The following is a 17,308-nucleotide window of genomic DNA, read 5'->3' as shown; positions in this document are numbered from 1 at the left end:
GTGGAGATAGCTGTTTTTAGAATGGCTAGTGTTGAAACAAAATTAACTAACTACAGTTTCTTGTCTCCTCTGTTTAAATTCTGGAAGGAAAATGTCCAAGATTCATGGAGTAGGCAAGCCTTCATTTCCAACAGAATCATAGAATCATTGAACAAGAAAATGGTTTGGGTTGAAAGAGCTCTTAAAGAGCATCTGATTCCAAGCCCCCTGCCATGGACAGGGATGCCACCCTCTATATCTGGTTGCTTAGAGCCCCATCTAACCTGCCACAAAACACCTCCAGGGATGAGGCACCCACAATCCCTCCAGGCAACCCGTTCAAGTGCTTCACCATCCTCTGAGTAAAGAATTTCTTCCTAACATCTAATCTAAATTTTCCCTCTTTCAGTTTAAAACGCTTGTCCTGTCTCTATCTGCCTGTATAAAACGTCTCTCTGCTTTTTATAATCCCTCTTTAGGTACTGCAAGGTGCTGTAAGGTCTCCTTGAAGTCTTTTCTACAGGCTGAACAATCCCAGCTCCCTCAGCCTGTCTTCACAGGAGAGGTGCTCCAGCCCTTGGTCATCTTCGTGGCCCTCATCTGAAGTCTCTCCAACAGGTCCACATCATTCTTATGCTGAGGACCCCAGAGCTGGATGCAGCACTCCAGCTAGGGCACTCTGCACTCTCACAAGGGCAGAGTAGAGGTGCAGAATTCCCTCCCTCACCCTGCTGGCCATGCTGCTTTTGGGGCAGCAAGCACACACTGTTGGTTCATGTCCAATTTTTCATCAAATAGTAATATAATAGCAATACAAATACTTAGCTTTAAACATAAGGATTGAAATTTCAGTCCTTTCATCTTTTTAACCACACTTCAATTCTGTAGGACAACGTCTGAAACGTTTCCTCTGAACTTCTTATTTTTATGTATTACAGAATCACAGAATCATTTAGGTTGGAAAAGACCAAGATCATCGAGTCTAATCTTTGACCAGTCACCAACTTGTCAACTAGACCACAGGACTAAGTGCCATGTCCAGTTGTTTCTTGAACACTTCCAGGGATGGTGGCTCCACCACCTCTCTGGGGAGTCTCTTCCAATGCTTGACAACCCTTTCCATGATGGATTTCTTCCAGCCTGATATCCATCCTGAACCTTCCCTGGCACAGCTTGAGACCATGTTGTCTTGTCCTGTCACTTGCTGCCTGGCAGAAGAGGCTGAGTCCCACTTCACTACAACCACCTTTCAGGGAGTTGTAGAGAGCAGTAAGGTCTCCCCTGAGCCTCCTTTTCTCCAGGCTAAACAATCTCAGCTCCCCCAGTTGCCCCTCATAGGACTTACTCTCTAGACCCTTCACTGCCTTCATTACCCTTCTCTGGACACGCTTCAGCTCCTCAATGTCTTTCTTGAAGCGAGAGACCCAGAACTGGACACAGTACTGCTTCGAGTTCCAGATGAAAGTTCAGACTGGTGTTTTCTTTCTAACTGGTGTTAATAGTTTGTCTTGACATATGTTTGCCTGGTTTCTGAAAATATTTTTCAGTTAAAGAGTGACCTATAGTGCTAAGTTCAGAACTAGGACTTGGAATTTAGTTTGCGAAAACAAGAGCTGGAAATCACGCGTGTCAGTTTTTGTCCATACATTCTTTTATTTATCAATAAAATGTGTATATGGATATTGAAATATTTTACACACACACAAACATATCTGTGTATGTATACAAACATGCGTATACATATAAGAGGCATGACAATGTACACTTTGTTACTAACTGTAACCATTATTTGGCATTGTAGAGATCTGGCTTAGTCCAGAACAAAAAAGTCTGTAACGGTTTTCTTCTCTGCTACCAGGAAGATTCTCACATTCTCTTGTAAGATACTAAAATTTTCTATCAGTTTGACCCCTTCTGTGGTGCCTGGTGAAATCTGACAGCAATCAATTGTTGTTAGTTATTGGCCAACACAGTTTTTAAACTGTAGCGGTGATGTAAGATGCCTCAGGGCATACTTTGATCTCATGTGCTTTAGCAAAAATGGAACACGAGGCAGTACAAACAATAAAGATATCCCCTTTAACTTACTAAAGAGCATATTTTAAATTTGGAATGAAGTTTCACACTAAATGTTTCTCATTACCATTGTCAATACAAAGCTAATGTTGAAGACAATGGTTAGAACATTAATCATGTAGTGGAGGAAATGTCCTAGCTAAACTGACTAAGCAGAGGCATTCTGGAGAATGTTTGCTCTAGGAGTTAGTCACCCTTCCACAGTCACAGAGCTGGCTTCCACTAACACAGAGGTAGTTGGCTGTGGGGTTGACTATTTTTAGTATGAACACATAGAGATGACTAACACTGCATCATGCCTTGGAGTGAACACGTAGCATTTGTCAGAAATACATGTTCAACAGAATTCAAGAAATACCATGAGTGACTGTATCTGTGTCTAATGAATTTGTCATGGAAAGGAAGTGATTGAGCACACAAGGCAACTTCTCCATACAAAGAAATAATGAGTTTGGTGAGCACAGAGGAAGAAATGCGTGTCTCTTAAAATGATCATCAAGGAAAAGTAATGGAATAAGCCAGAAAGATCATCATACTCCAAATTTTCCTGCTATCTATCGTGATGCTTGTGAAGTCCAGTGGAAATGGGTGTATATATGACATCAACCAAATCTCAGTGGGGCAGAGAGGATATGAGAATTGTGCACTTTGTGTTAAGTATTTGAAAGACGTAAAACACGTAAGGCTGTAAGATGAGGTGCTGAAGGAGATATGAAATATAGCTCTTTGTGCTATTATACTTTTTATCACATAGAAGAAATATGATTGTGACAACAATCAGTGGATGCATAGAACTGAAAAGAGGAAAACAAGTATAAATAGCAAGGAAGCCCCATAATTATTCCTTCTCCATATATATACACAATACATCTTTTCAACAGTCAAAAGGAGAGTTGAAGTTCAACTTTTCTGGTGCACAAAGATGTATAGCAAGTACTCATTCCACTTGCATAAATATCAGAATTTAGCATGGTAGAACACTCAGCCAACTTGTATGACAACTTGAAGAAAAAAAAAGGGAGGAATAAAAGGAGTGAGCTAGTTCAGAGCAAGCAGACAGTAGTCTGTCATGCAAATGGAAGTATTCTTTCTTGTTTCACATGAAAATCATCTGCAGATTTATTTGTATTGTTGAACTGTGTTCACTTATTTCTAACTTTTATTATTTTAGGAGGAATGATATTTTTCACCAAGTACTATCTACATAAATGAGCTCATCTTCCACACCCTGGCATACTACACTGTGGGTAGTGTGGTACATGAGAATCCATGGTGTCATTTTGACATGACAACCTTTGCATCTTCTGGTGCGGCAGGCTTGCTTGAAACTGATTTGGTTGCGCTACCATTGAAAAAACAAAATATAAGTATCAGACAAGAAAGACTCACAGATACACAGGAGCCATATGTAGCTTCCATACAGTGAGGGCTCTGGTTAGGAACTGAAGCTGGCTAAATAAAGTTTTTTGAAAGGACTGGACAGAAGTTCTGTCTCAGGTTGTATTCCATGCAATTCAGTGACTTTTGTATGCTGGTAAAAGTAGATACTAGAGAGAATGCAGCCTGTCAAATCCACAGTGCAATCATGTCAATTTTGATGTTTTCCATTTACTGTGAAGGGTCCTGAAAAGGTCCTATGTATTAATCTTTTCTTTTTTGTCCCCCAGAAACAGCACCAGCTGTCCTCTCTGTATGTGAGAGTATAGTTATTTCTATTAAATCAAGGATGTTTCTGCTTGAAATTACATAAATAGGACATCTTCAAAAACAAAAAAGAAAAGATGAGATACTGATTGTCACAGATGTGCATGGATAATGGAGGTCTTCTCATTAGAATCATAGAATTGTTAAGATTGGACAAGACCCCTAAGATCATGAAGTCCCACTTAACCAACGTAACCACTGCCGTATTCACCATTAAACCATATCCCCAAGTGCCACATCTACATGCCTTTTGAACACTTCCAGGGATGGTGATTTCACCACTGCTTTGGGCAGCCTGTTACAATGTATAACCACCCTTTCAGTACAGAATTTTTTCCTACTATCTGATCTAAACCTCCCCTGGTACAACTTGAAGCCATTTCCTCTTGTCCTGTTGCTTTTTACCTGGGAGAACAGACTGACCCCTGCCCTGTTGCAACCTCTAGAATCATAAACTAAAGTTGGAAAAGACCTCTAAGATCATCAAGTCCAACTGATAACCCAGCATTGGCTTGTTCACCACTAAACCATATCCCAAAGTGCCACATTATGGGGCTTGAGAGCCACATAGGAAGCACAGTATATATTGTAGGGTTGAACCTCCTCTGTGTGTTACAGACCATGTGTGGAAGAGTCAATGAAATTTCACTGTAGGTTTTCCAGCTGTCTGACATAGGTCCACTGGAAAAATAAGGGGACAAGATACATTTTACAATTGTTTCACCCTTGCAGCTGGCCATGTCTCAGCTAGTGCACATAAAGTGGGGTTTAGGAGACCAGACATGCCATCTTCCCACACAGGAGAAAGATGACCAAACATAACAGAAACTGGAAATATAGCTCAGGCAATGAGTCACTCATTTGTGACATTCTCTGCTATGGTATGGGAAGAAACTTCAGCATATTCTTCTCCTGTAATGTTCAGCTGTGGAGCTAATTTCAAATGAAGCCACACATATATCTGACACACCCAAACCCATACTTCATTATGAGGGATGTCCTATGTTTTAGACCCAAATTTACATCAGTCATGTAAGGACACAGTGTCCTCATTTCAGTTATAGTAAATTACTGCATGAGAAACACTGAATCATAAAGCTCAGATTTAAAGCCTTTATATTTAATTTTTATCTCCTTGCCCTCTTTGTTTGTATATTCATTTTAGAATTTTGACTATGATATCATGCTTTATTAAAAAACCTCACTAAACCTTATAGACTATTGGGAATAACTCTTCCCTTTATAGAATTTAAACCAGTAAATAAATTATCTTGTAAGCAACCTTCTGTAAAGACCTCATCTCAGAAAACACATTTTTTTATCCTTTATAATCAGTATGAAGTGATAGCATATGACCTCACTTTTCAATTATTAAAGAAAGTTTTACAAACACCAGGAAAACAAAAAAATTTTTAAGAATCATTCTAGGGCACAGTATTCTGCTTTTGAAAAAAATAAATCTATTGACTATTTGTTGCTTACTTATTTTCTTCTTTTTTTGTTTGTTTGTTTTTGTTCTGTTTTCTGAAGAAATATTTTTGAAAGCCACTTTTCTAAATGGCATTTGTTCCAGAGCATTTTCTTTATTTCTTGCAGTAATGTTTATATCCTCTTTTGGAAGGGCTCAGATACTTCAATACCAAAACTTACATATCTATCACTTCAGTACAGCCATCTCTGAGGCGCAATGCAGAAACTACCACAGGAGCAAAAATATTCACTAATGGATTAAATAGCAACTCCTTTTTTATTGCTTCTTCCTTAATAACATATTAGTTATTTAGATGATTGTATACTGAGAAACACTTGCAGCATTATTTTTTAGTAAACCAAAATCTGTAAAAGTAGCTGGTCTCATCTCACTATAAATGCTATTTGTCAAATTAGTCATCTTTCCATAAATCCCTGAATGTCCAACTTATAAAGTGATCACTGTACACTTGAATAGCTGTGATTTTCTAAGAAATAGAGGAACTGGTGAATGTAGGGGAGAAGAAACTATTTTCCCAAGCCGTGCACATTCTTAATATGCATATATAATTTTGGGTCCTGCTGCTTGCTTCTTTTTGTTTTAAACAAGTCTTTGTTCCTGTTTCTGACACTGAAACTATGTCAGATGCAAGGAGGAGGACCAAGCTGAGGAATTCAGATACCATCATCTCTTGGGGACACTTAGTGACTCAGAGAAATACAGTAAAAATGGTACTACACTTCCTGCTAGCTCTCCTTTAACCCCATTAGAAAAAAAATTGAAGTGTTTAAAACCGGGCCAAAGAGACAAACAAGGAAAGCAGAAAGGAGCTTGATTATCTTGTTCTTACTGTCTTTAACAGTAAATATATTGAATGAATTTTATTGAAATGTAATTTATTGATGTATTGAATCAATTTGCTGTCAACCTTTCTCTCAGTGAATAATACAAAGCTGCGCAGAATTCAGGTATATTGTAAAATCAAAGAAAAAGCATCAGCTGAAATACAACCACATTTTTGCCTTAAACACATACGGTTGACACTATTAAACATAATGCATCACTGAGTCATACAGAATGGCAAAACACATTTATTTTTCTCTATATTTTATATTTGTTTATATTAGCTTTTGACAGCATTTTTGCTGCTTCTCATATAAAGTCTGTCCCCCCTGTTGCTTTGTGGATCTTTCAGACAGCACAAAAGATCTTAAGGACATGGTTCTGAGTCACACTCCAGCTTGAAATATCTTAATTTTCTTTTTAAAGATTTGAGATTTCAATAACTCTGATACTTTATGTAAAAAATAGTAACTTTATATGCGCATACACTACTAGAATTATACATTGTGCCTGGCTTTTCCTTATTCTCATTCTACTAAATCAATTTACATATTCAGAGCCTAATATAAACACGTGTTTATTCACCTGGAATGCTCACCTGTGAGATCAGTCAATATTGCTGTTTCTTTCTCCCACTGTAGGAAAATAAGGGTCAAGAAATATTTTATTCAAGCCTACAACAGATTTAATTAAATTCTCAGACTTAGGAAAATTCTCTGGATTTTAGGCCTACAAGTGTGTTACAATACTGAACTTCTTACAGAGCCCATTAATTTTTTTCCTCATTTAAATGCCCTGGACATTTTAGACCTTCTTCCATTCCCCCTTCCCAACAATGACCTGACCAGGATGTAGCCTACTACAGAGACTGGATTTATTTTAAATGCCAATTCCCATCAGGAATCCTTTTAACTACAGAGAAGCAACCAAATACCAATTAAACTGACCTACCTGTTACCTGGAAAAAAAGTAGAATTTGAAGTTCAGTTCTTGTAGTAATTACCTGGATCTAACAGGCAGGACTTGGACTAAATCTTGCCTGGGGCAGGCTTTTCTGACACTAATTAGCCCAAACGAAAAGAAAACAACCAACATAAATCCCCCCAAAACTAATATGTGTGTGATCAGGTAACAGAAGCTGAAACTAGAGGGGAAAGAAAAGAGTTCTCAGGATTTTTCTGTCTCAAGCAGACTAATTTTACCATGTCCCCCTGCATACAGCAACAGTGCTCTGTGCCACAGATTGGTGGTGACGCTCTTATCAACCTTGAAATTTTAATCTAATTCTTTTTCCTGTATAGAAATTCACTCACTTCACAGAAGTAAGGATCTGTTTACAGGAATCTAACAAAGAGAGAAAAAATCCCCTTCAAAATATTAATATCAGATGGAAAAACAGGAAGAAGCTTCGTACAGTTTTAAGTTTATGAGTATGCAACACTGAGGAGAAAGGAGCGTGGATCTCTAACTGATGCCTGAAGGTGTTGCAATGATTCAGGTAAGATTGATAAAAAATAGCTGTCAATGACTTTTTTTTTTGGCTAGTGAAATTTTGATTTTTCTATTACTGTACTTCTCTGCTTGTAAGTTTTGAAGACATGTGAGGCAAATAACATGAGGATCTTGCACAGATGAAGATGGTATTTCTTCTGATGATGTACACAAAGGTGTCTAAAACTCAATGAAACCATAATGCCTGTGACTGATACCTGATTTATTTGTGAACCTGAGTTGAAAGGGACTGGTATTCCTGTATCCATGCATTTGTTACAGTTTTCTACTTGTAATTTCACTTTATTATAAAATTCAGAGTACTCCATAGGCAGTCACATTGATTTCTTACTTGGACCAAAGTAGATGAATGCTGGTAATCCCCTAAAATTAAGGATGGTATAACTGCTTTAAAAGATAAAAATCCTTTGGGTGCTCCATTTTCTGGACTCCATGAGGGTACAAGAAGAATTAAGACAACTTTGCAACACTGCATCATAATTCACAGGCCACTGCAGTACAGAATTTCAGTTAACTGACTAGGTATTCTCCAATTTATGGCAGGAATTGTAATACACTTTAGACATTAAAGTTTGGAGCATTGTCATCCTTTCATACTCCTGCACATATGGCAGAGGCAGAACTAGAGAGTCTTACTGGAAAAGAGTAAGGTGTTTAGGTAGAAGTGTATTCTAGAATGTTAAATAGAATAAAAAATAATGGGTGAGATTTTGAACACAACTCTCTACAGATGAAACTAACTGCAGGACCATTCTGTGCTGCTAAGGAAGACACGCTGATTCTGCAGTCAGAAGAGCCTGACTTCAAACAGCCACCATAGCTGCATAAACCACTTGAAAAAAAATTATTAAGTTTTTCCATTTACAACTGAGGATGACAATTCTGTTCTTATTTCACAAGTATAAGGAGACAACAATTTAGTTAAGTTTTTATAAAATACTTTCTTCATCTAACTACCATGTCTGATGGGAAGCAGATGCTGCACAGCTCTTAATGAAACAAAATACTTAAACAATTACCATGTTATATTGATGAAGGCCTAATATACAAAGCTGCCAGATGCTTTGTATGTCTAAATAATATAGAAATTTTTCTGGGAATTATACGAACAGGTAATTATTGTAAACTGGTTTTATTATGTTGCCACAACAGTCACAAAATTACTTTTTTATGTCTGTGTTTACTTATAGATTCAGCTAATTCAGTGCTGTAAAATAACTTGTTTGAGTTTTACATAGTGAGAGTAGAGTAACCTTTTTTTTTCTGTCGCGTGGTTCTGTGGTAATTCAGTATCACCACATCTCACCCACCTTGCTTCGTCAGTGGATGATTACAGAATTGCCACAAAGAGGAGAGAGAGGTAGATTAAAAAACCCTCAGGCTGAGAATGACATTAGTTCTCCATCTCCCATGTCCTAAATAATGTCACTAACCATTATCCCAAACACAACCGACAGCAAATCAACTTCTGTTTTCTGTGTAAGAACAAGCATGGGATAATCTCTTTTATAGAAGGCTCATGTTTCTATGGATGCTAATGGGTAGAGACTGAATTTTAACATACAGTCTTACTGCATATCCTAGAGAGAGACCAGGTTTCTGGAAGTTTGAGGAGAAAGCTGCTTAAGGAATTTGAGAGACCTGAAGATCACTAGCCAGGTGAATCTAAGTCCATGGCTAGCATTTGGTGCTGCATTTAATTTTAGCAAGACACAGACAGGAAAAATATACTCCCTTTCTTTTTTTATTTTTTTGTTAGATGATACAGTATTACCCCTGTAGTGTCAACTTTTACAAATGCCACAGTCATATAAGCATATTGCATTGCTTTAAGTTACCTGTAGATTTACATTTCTTTTCCCAGGTGTCTTTTAAAACTGCTCCTTAACAGAATGTGGGATAAAAATGTTGTAGGCATTATTTCCTTGACTGGTCATTAGACTCTACAAAGTAAACTGTCCTTCATGGGATAAAAGCAAATCATAGTCAGAAAAGTAACAGAGCCCCATTAGGTGAAAATATTGCCCATTTTTGTTCACTAAGTTACCATGGGGCACATGATTATGATTATTTTAAAGCCACACTTCATTTAGATAAGTAATCAACTCAATGGAATTGGCTTTATAGAACTGCTGAACTAAATCTAGTCACACATGTAAGCTTTATGAAATGAGAAAACCTTTGCTACACTGATGCACCAGCATAAAAAATAATGGTGAACTTTACATACCATGGATATGCAAAATAAAATTGCAAGTGCCAGAAATATTTAAAATAAAAAAGAAATTGTGCAGGTAGTGAGTGTATTCTGAAAAAATCTGCCTAATTCTGTCAATTTAAGGCAGTGTAAATTACTTCAACTTGTAACACCAACTTGTTAAATTAGTTGTCCAGTTAAAAGAGTGTCAGAAATTTGATCCTTAATTAAGTGTTGATATTAATAATTCTGACAGTGTTAGGGTATCTGTCACAAATATTTTAGTTTTGAAGTATGTTACATGACACTACAACTGTTAAATACTTTTTCTGCACAGAGGTTATGGTAAACTGTTAATGGTGTATGGTGGTGCCAAAAGCAGCAACTGAAATGTAAAAGACTTCAATTCCTTGTAAAGTCTGCACTTCACAGTCTAAATCAATTTATAAACTGTAGACAAACAACTAAAGGAAATGCTGATTTGATATTTTAATAGCAATGAATAAATACAGGTACTTTCACTGGACAAGTGCAGTCCTTGTTGTTATCAAAATGAATGCTAATGATATTCTTGAGCAAGTACAAGGTCTGTAATCACACCAGCATTTTCCCCTTCAGTAAGTGTATCTTTAACTAGATTTCAGATGCTCCTGTAATTCATCCTGTATAATCCAGTAATTGCCAACAACAAAGAACAGAAGACAAAAGCAATCGACATGGCAACTTCAGAGTTAAGGGCAAACAACATGTGGTATTAAGAATGCAGAACTGAAAACCAGGGCTCCAGCTGAGTTCTCCTTTAGTGGTTTCTGCTTGTTGTGTTGCCTCCTTGCTTGCCACAGTCTGACATGAGCCTTCCCAGCCACGGTTTCTATCAGCACATACTGGCTGAGTACCAACCAAGAGACACAATCAGGGAAGGTGCACTCCCATCGATGCTGTGGAAGCATAACATGTCTGAGCTGAAATTGTCACTAGATGAGTGCAGCTGTGCTCTGTGTTTCATCAAATGGGGATAAGAATCAGAATGACCATCTGCAACATCTTTTCTTTTGTCTCCTCAATCCTTTATTTTAGTGGTGTGGGGATTGGCTTCTGCTGGAAACAACTGCAGCTTCTATGGGAATGATTAGGCCAACAATTTGTGGAACCATAGTTTCTGCCCTGAAACTGGGGACTCAGCAGGCTTGTACTGAGAAGCTTTAGGTAACATGAAATTGATTTCATTAAACTCAGACTTCTGTCTTCTCGTGTATTAGCAAAAGATGTTTTAGACTGAAATTTGTAGTTTTGAAAAGCAAAAATGTCTTCCATTATTATAAATACTGACAGAAATGTGTGTAGAAATCACTGCAGATGCCGAAAAACATGAAATCAGCAACTTAACAGATTTGGAATTATGTTGTCGGTTGTGGTTGTTTTGGCTGCTTTTCTTACAGAGAAAAGAGACAGAAAACAGGTATAGAAGAAAGAGAAAATAACTGATAAAAATATTATCCAGGTTTTATTTGATGCTACATGGTTATGAAATCAAACAGTGTAGTAGTCTAAAAAAGCCAGAGTAGAAAAGAAAACAAGGATAGTGTCGAATGGGTTGTAAAAGAGCTCCACCAGTCACAAACTGATAGGTAGCTTTCTTTACCAATTATCCAAACTTTTTAAGGGGTGCTCATAGCACACTGTAGCTAAAGGTAATCTGAGCTCAAAGTTTTGAATATCTTGCTCCTTTAAAAGGAAAATTCAAAGGATTTTGTATCTCTGTGGGGGGGGGGGGTTCAAGTTGACTTCAGTAAGAGATGTTTTGGTCTGACATAATTACAGCAATATGTTACAAGATGAATATAGGATATTATTGCATTGATCTTATTTTTAATGTGTGCGAGTATCCTTCTTTTATGTGATTACCAGTTTATCACAGAATGGATAAAGGAAACCTTATGATTTTCCATTTTTACTTCCAGGGTTCCATGAAGAAAACAGAAGTGTCTGTTCTAAGTCATGTAAACTACCCAAAAGCATCCTGCCAAACATGAAAAAAATAAAGCTGCTGTTCTTGGTGTTTTCAGTCACAATATTAGCCATGGGAATTCAGCTTGTCAGAAATTCAGGTTTTGCTGTTATTATAGAATGAAAAGATGGCATTTTGCTGCTGTGGAATGGTAATAATATGCACAATGGAATCTCAAGTCCTACTTCTTGGGTAAGTTCTGCCGCAGGAGAACTTGAAGATTACCTGACAAGAATAAATAATGGTAAACATGAAGTACTTTTCAGTGAAGCTGGCAATGCTGTGAAAGAGATCTTTCTTGATACACGAAAGTAGGGGCACATGTGAAAGAATTTAAATCCTGTACCCAGAAGTTCACTCAGAGCAGTTTTCAGTACTAGTACTGTAGTGCTAGTACTACTTACTTAGATCATCTTCACAAAGTTCTTAATAGTTTTTCTGGGAATGACTGCAGGAAGGGAAGGGAAGGGAAGGGAAGGGAAGGGAAGGGAAGGGAAGGGAAGGGAAGGGAAGGGAAGGGAAGGGAAGGGAAGGGAAGGGAAGGCAAGGCAAGGCAAGGCAAGGCAAGGCAAGGCAAGGCAAGGCAAGGCAAGGCAAGGCAAGGCAAGGCAAGGCAAGGCAAGGAAAGGAAAGGAAAGGAAAGGAAAGGAAAGGAAAGGAAAGGAAAGGAAAGGAAAGGAAAGGAAAGGAAAGGAAAGGAAAGGAAAGGAAAGGAAAGGAAAGGAAAGGAAAGGAAAGGAAAGGAAAGGAAAGGAAAGGAAAGGAAAGGAAAGGAAAGGAAAGGAAAGGAAAGGAAAGGAAAGGAAAGGAAAGGAAAGGAAAGGGCTATGTGTGAGATGCACTAAGTCCCAAATATTTAAAGCTAGGGATGTTACTGGGTTTCTCACACAGAAACTGTTTTGAATGAAAAAACCAAAATCAACTCAATGACAGTTCATGTGGTACTGCTTGTGATCGATGGACATTCAGTATTTTGTTTTACTTTTAAACACCTCATCCAAGATAGCTAAAGAACAGCCTTGTGGATGCTGTTTCTCTGATCAGAAGATGGACTAGACCCTAAAACAAGCCAGGTTTTTACTGATCTACTTGTTCTCCCTATCAAAGCCATGTTAGCAAGCAACTTCAAAAACAAGTGAGTAACAGTACTTCCACTTTAAAAGGTTCTTTTCTTATGAATCTGGATAACTTAATTCTATTACAAAGTGGCCATTTATGATTTGTATAAGCAAAAAAATCACAGGAGGATGTGGCTTATTGAGAGATAACCATATGCCCCATGGCTTTGCTGTTATACCCATAAATACTCACTTAAGATGATCCTCTCATTGAAGTTGGTGACAAAACACACACTGTTCAGTGGGAGCAGACTCATGCCTTAATGCAAGAAACATATAAAACGCTGTCTTCTTCAGGTTCTGGAAACCTCATGGAAACCTATGGGATTCTTGAGCAAACATGGACCAAAGTATGCAGACTGAAGTGATTTAGTTTGTACTAGTAGGATGGGAAGCTCTTTCTAATCGTGCTTGATATGAAAATCAGAGCGTCATCTGTTTGAGACTAATAATATTGCTATACATTCTTTCATCTCAGAGCGAAACAAGAGCTGACATTCCTATTTATTGTGTTATTTTGAACAATTTCAGTGCAGAAATAAGGAAATACTTGGTTTCAAGGTTTTCCCAATGAAATATTTTCATATGGCCAAACCGAAGTCTTTTGCTTAATACACAGGTCATGTGTCTTTGATGAAGTACCGTCCATCTAATTGGAAAAGAGAGTTTGACCAAGAAACACTAGTCTGCAAGAGGAAATAGGAGTATGAGACGTATAGCAAAGCAGCTGCAGAGGAATATTAATTTCAGTATGTGCTGACTTCAAATGAAACATTTCAGATTAGTTCAGCAAACCAGAATATTTGGTTTCATATTCAGTCAACCAGAAAGAATCTTTTTCTTGATTTTCCTAAAGGGAAAGGGAAGGAATTCTACACAAAGGCTTTTCTCCTGTGGGGAAAAAAAAAAAAAAGATATTACACCATGTTTTCTATAAGGAAAAAAAGTAGCCCAAAACATTTTGATACAAAGTCTTCAGCTAGCTCTGAGGTTTATGAAACCCCATGATAGTTCTGCAGGCCACACCTACTGGTAATAAAAGACAAAAGAAGTTGCTTCTTGACTGCTCTTTAAAAGTTTTCACCCGGCTAACAAAGACGCAAGGTTGATTTTATTTCACGGCTTCTTGCTTTAGTGTGGGCAAGATGACATCTGCCAGGAACTTCCTCTTAATGGCCAAGAATTTTGATGAAATAAAAAAAATAGAAAAACCGAAATTAATTAGCACTTTTTTTTTTTAGAAGTGTTAGATGAAGAGCCACTGACTTGGAGACCTTTCTATGGTACAAGGTCCTAAAGTAAATTTTTAAAAGTAATTAGTAGACAACAGAGCAAAAGCTTACATCTCCATGATTACTGTTTTCCTTCATTTATTTAATATCTAACAAAAGAATTTGTGTCCCAAAGATTGTAAACCACTAGCATTACATATATTTATAGATAATCTGAAAGTTCAGAAGAGAATAAAACTGAATGGATGGACTTTTCATTAGGTTATGCTCTATATCTTGGTGAAATAGGGAAGACTAATTCTTTGCCATTTGCAGCTGCTTAGGCCAATTTAAGAATTTAAGAATTCTTTACTATAGTAGCATAATATTGGCTGCATTATTTGGTTTCCTAAATGCTATCTATATCTTAGTTCTTTTTTCTTATTCAAACTCTACTCTCCTTCCTAGACCTCTTCAGTACAAACACCTAAACCAAATTGTGTTCATCATTCAAAAGTATGAGAGAAGAAGACAAAAATCAGAACAATCAGCCAGCTTTGCAGCCAACAAAATTCAGAGGTACTTGTATAGCTGGGAAACCCTGCCTCTACTAAATTCCATTAGAATTCACTGACATCCTACAAGTGTAAGGCTGCCATATCATCAGGTTTTTTTAGCAGAAAGTGTTATATGTGAATTTTGTTTGGGCACTTGTGTGAGATACCAGTGCTTAAGAGCAGTGTAGGTGTGTGACTTACCAGTGAAGGCTGCAAAAATTGCATTTCAGGAATGAAAGTCCAGATACATGTGTGTATGTGTTTATGTTAAAATGGAGGAAACAGGAGTATTACAATGAAATAATGCAAAGTACATCACACATCCATGGGTTGTTTTATTCAACTGCTTTCTCTGCAATTTATCTTCATTCTTCTGGAAGCTGGTTCTTAAAGGTTTAAAAACTGATTACTCAAATAAGTTTATGCAAATGACCAATCCATTTAAATTGCAGATGAGGACCATTTATTTCCCTGTAGTGAATACAAGAAATATAATAAAAATAAATCAAAAGTCAGAAGTTTTAGGCAATATCACTGCTAAAGATTATTCTCCAATTTTGGACTGCAATCCTGATGCAATTGTTCAAAAAATCCTCATTCACACAACTATAGGACTTCCTAATATAAGAGAATATGCCAGGTAAGATGTAACAGCCTCATTTTCTGTAGTATAAATGACTCCATTAGTAACAATACTCTAAATAAATCTATCCATGCCACTTAGTCTAAGTATACAACAACTTAGAGCTAGGTTAAAAAGTGCTGGGAAAAATACTTGCCAGTATTGCCAACAGTCCAGGAATCTTTCTATGTAATTATGTGCCAGCCAGTTTTCACACTCAATTCAAATCGCTTTGTTTCTGAAAAATGCTGCTGGACAAAATATATTTGGTCAGTGAAGAAACTAGGGATATTATTGTGTGGAAATGGCTAGATCAGCCTATCTAGAATAAAATTAATGTGAAATTCAAACCAACAGGGAGCATATCTAATCTCTTAAAAATTTTTTTTAAGCTATTGCGAAGTTATGTCTTGGCACTTCTCTGTTTCAGCCAGAACTGAAATCGGAAATGCCAAAATATAGTTCTTGAACTACAGCTGACCTGAATGAAACAAGGAAGCACTACAAAGTCACAAGACAGACTGTTTTTAGGAAATTGCCATCTAATTTCCCAGCTGGAGAAGTTTGGATGAGATCAGGTAAACTCTGGAAACTGCTAAACTTCTGGATGTGTATCTGAACTGAACTACCAATCCTTTGTGACTCATCTGTTACTGAAGTCCACATTTTGTGGATGACTATAAATAAAATAGTTTTACTTTGAGAAAGAAAGGAGGAAACACAACATACTACAGAAATCAGAGGTTTGCCTGCATTATCCTCAAATTAGAACTGTACTGTACATTCAATTGTACTGATCATAGTGATTTAAATAAAGGGTACGTCCCTGAAGTCATTGGTGCTAAACTGGTTTATCTGGGAAAATATTTCTGCCATATCTGTTCATGACACGCAGAAGTAAACTGCAGATATAGTGGGCCTTATTAATCCATGATATAAACTTCCACTGCTTCAATGCTATTTCATTAGGAATAAAGTTGATGAACTAATCTTAGCTTGTTTCTCTTTAATCACTGGCTTTCAATGTTGTACTGGCAAAGCTCATAATGGTGACTGTGTTGAAATGGTGCTTGTAGTCATGGTGGCCTAACCTCTGTCAGCCATATCTGTTGTTTATCTATGAAGAAAAGCCTGCCTTTTGAATCTAGTATGGGTACTATGTAATCTAGGGCTTGAAAATGAAAGTTGTGACCTGGTTTTGCTCTTTAAAAAAAAGATGTGTTGAAGATTGACAGAACTCTTCCTAAGAAGTGTTAAGCTTTTTATGAAACTTTATCATTTTTTTTGTACTTTTCATTAGCCTGAAGTCTGAAAATGAACCAACACTATGAATAAGGTGTTCCTTTCCTTGCAGACAGTTTATAACTTAATCCCAGTTTAACTATTTAAATCAGCAATTGCCTCTATATTAATTTTCTTAAGCAAAATGGTAAACTAAAGTAATTTCTTTTATGTGCATAACTGAGGAATATGGGAAAATACATCACTTATTTACTTAGTTTACAAAGTTACAGGGGGTGAGAACTTTCAAGGGACTGGATTGAAATGAGATAAAAGTCAGGAAATGACCCCTGCGATGGGATCCCAGAGGCGGCAGATTAGAAACAATGTCCTCTTACAGCTTCTGTAACTTCGGAACATACCATCCCAGCACACAGTTGGGGTAGTGGAACCAGCCACCTGAGCTCCAATGAGCAATAGTTTTGTGAAGTATGATCCCAAAGAATACGTCTGTATGTAAAGAGCGGGGAAACAAAAGCAAGTCACAGCTGTGTTTCAGCGCTCACGCCAGTGCTAAAAAGGAAGTCTTCATCCCACTGGACTAATTCAGGATGCCAAAGGGGTGTCCTTGGGGAGTTTTGTTCAGGCAGAGAATCCTGTGTCGGTCAGACAGCGTGCTCTAGCCAAGCTCGCCGTGGCCAGAGCGCGGTGCGGAAGGGAAGCTGCTCTCCACGCTGAATGGCGCCTTTGTTTGCCCTGCCGCAGCAGTTACATTCTGCAGGCCCTGCA

At 37.5% G+C, this 17,308-nt stretch overlaps 1 long non-coding RNA gene across 2 annotated transcripts; it reads left to right on the top strand.

Moving 5' to 3' along the window:
- Positions 1-5,289: 5,289 nt before the first annotated feature.
- Positions 5,290-16,287, top strand: LOC125328027. 2 transcript variants are annotated; one of them, XR_007204502.1, is made up of 5 exons: positions 5,290-7,571; positions 10,860-10,988; positions 11,744-11,982; positions 14,588-14,698; positions 15,729-16,287. It is a non-coding gene; the product is annotated as an uncharacterized LOC125328027 (long non-coding RNA). The 2 variants fall into 2 exon arrangements; XR_007204501.1 differs by having other exon boundaries at positions 14,588-16,287.
- Positions 16,288-17,308: the final 1,021 nt, after the last annotated feature.

Source organism: Corvus hawaiiensis, chromosome 6 (assembly GCF_020740725.1).
Source record: "Corvus hawaiiensis isolate bCorHaw1 chromosome 6, bCorHaw1.pri.cur, whole genome shotgun sequence".
NCBI classification, from domain to species: Eukaryota; Metazoa; Chordata; class Aves; order Passeriformes; family Corvidae; genus Corvus; species Corvus hawaiiensis.
The sequence above is the reverse complement of the archived record's forward strand: the minus strand, read 5'-3'. Positions and strand labels throughout refer to the sequence as shown.